The following is a 2,500-nucleotide window of genomic DNA, read 5'->3' on the forward strand; positions in this document are numbered from 1 at the left end:
GTATTAGCTCTAGAATTACTACGGTTATCCGAGTAGTAGATACCATCAAACAAACTATAACTGATTTAATGAGCCATTCGCAGTTTCACAGTCTGAATTAGTTCATACTTACACATGCATGGCTTAATCTTTGAGACAAGCATATGACTACTGGCAGGATCAACCAGGTAGCATTCCTTCCGGACGTCAATGCCCGTATGAATCACGGGGAGCCGACAATGCGGCTCGCAGGGGAAGCAATACGGGCATGACAGTCTTTCGTGAAAAGGGACAATGGTGGATGCCGATGGCATCCACCCAAGGAGCATTCCGCATCCGAAAGCACAGCCGGCCTACAATGGGACTAAAAAGCCAAATTGGCAAGGTAGCAACAAGTAGACCGCTACAGTGATCACCGCACCCCATGGACGGGGCACAAAGCGAAGAAGGGACAGCAAAAACTTCAAATTCCACTTGCATTGGGTATGCAACACAGAAACCCGGTCATTTGAAGCCTGTTGCAGAGAAGCAACGGCTTGAAAGAAGTGAAAAAATCGGAGGGCGACAGTTCGATGCACAAGCACGGAGCCAGCCAACCCTAACGATCAAGTTACCACTCATGCACCGCCACGTACATCGGACAACGTTTTCAGCCGACGAACGGCAACGCGCAATGGGACTTGTGGTACCCAAAGGACGCTACCGCAACACCAACATCAAACGTTAACCGTACCGCTGGATGCGAAGAGAAAAGAAGAAAAAAAAACCTAGGGAACTTGCAAGGAAAACCGCGGGACCACAATCATGATGCAATCGGAAGGATGGGTGACGGCCGCAATTCGCATGATCGCACGTGCGCCTCGTCGGCTCGGGCATTACAAATCTATGGGATCTGTAATGCCCGAGCCGGCTAAACTGGTGGCATTTGAAAATACGGCCATGCACGGAGAGCCCCCTCAGCATCGTATCCACCTCAGCAAACTTCATTGGCGGAAGAGCAACCCTCGGAAAAACCGAGTTGACGCAATCAACAAGTTCGATGCCCGCCGCAATGCGTAGAGCACCTCACCGGCCTTCGCGTCGGATCCATCCTCAACATTAAAAATGCATCGTCGTAAAGGATCCAGACTCGCCGCGCGCCGACTTCCTCGGCATTTAAAATGCGTCGTCGAAAAGTCATGGAACGCGGCTCGTCGCATGCCTCGGCATTGAAAATGCGTCCTCGGCAAGCACACACGTCGTAAAATAGCATACAACGTGACACCATAAGCTATACATTCACCGAGATTCATTTCGGCAAATGCTCGCCTAGGTTTCCGTCAAAAAATACCAACAACCTACACCTCGGGGGCCGGGCCCCCCCGAATCCGAAAATATTTTTTCCAACACCGAAACGGGTCGACGAGTTTTTTTCCTTCCCTCGTCAGTGCCATAGGTGCGCCAAAAGGCGCGCACCAAAAGCCTTCGGCAGTTGGTGCAGGGAGGTGAGGCATAGTGCACCCCCCTAAAGAGCTCTTAGGACTTTTTTTGGACTGACAGGAGGAAATATCACATGTGCCCAGCAACCCCCCCCCCCCCATTTTTAAAAATCGGCATGGAATTTTGATCTGAAATTTTGGAAATATGTTTATATATACCCAAACCTGCATAATAACAAATATCAGAATTTTTCGAGTCCCGGAAGTATTTTATTTTATTTATTTATCGTTTTACCTTCGGAAATTCATAACCGGCAAAAAAAAATTCCAAAAATCACCAAACTTCTTTCTAAATTCCTCATTTAATATATATTAACTACTGTATGAATATTGTTCGAGGAAAGTATTATAGAATTTCACTTAGTGCAAGACATATACATTTTTACACAGAGCAGAGGTTCATTCGGCTGGGAAGCAAAACCAGCAGAGGTTCATACGGCTGGGGAATGTATGCAAGGCATGCCAAGGCATGCCGAAGGGCTGCTGAAGCCCAGCCGAGAGGCTGCCGAAGGGCTGCCGAAGCCCTGCCGAAGGGCTGCCGAAGCCCTGCCGAAGCCCTGCCGATGCCCTGCCGAAGCCCTGCCGATGCCCAAGGGCTGCCCATGCGCTGCCGAAGGGCTGCCGAAGCCCTGCCGAAGCCCTGCCGAAGGGCTGCCGAAGGGCTGCCCATGCGCTGCCCATGCGCTGCCGAAGGGCTGCCGAAGCCCTGCCGAAGCCCAGCCGAAGGGCTGCCGAAGGGCTGCCCATGCGCTGCCCATGCGCTGCCGAAGGGCTGCCGAAGCCCTGCCGAAGGGCTGCCGAAGGGCTGCCGAAGGGCTGCCGATGCCCAAGGGCTGCCCATGCGCTGCCGAAGGGCTGCCGAAGCCCTGCCGAAGGGCTGCCGAAGGGCTGCCGAAAGGCTGCCGAAGCCCTGCCGATGCCCAAGGCCTGCCGAAGGGCTGCCGAAGGGCTGCCGAAGGGCTGCCGAAGGGCTGCCGAAGCCCTGCCGAAGCCCAGCCGAAGCCCTGCCGAAGGGCTGCCGAAGCCCTGCCGAAGGGCTGCCG

This window comes from Mercurialis annua (genome assembly GCF_937616625.2).
Source record: "Mercurialis annua linkage group LG4 unlocalized genomic scaffold, ddMerAnnu1.2 SUPER_6_unloc_35, whole genome shotgun sequence".
NCBI classification, from domain to species: Eukaryota; Viridiplantae; Streptophyta; class Magnoliopsida; order Malpighiales; family Euphorbiaceae; genus Mercurialis; species Mercurialis annua.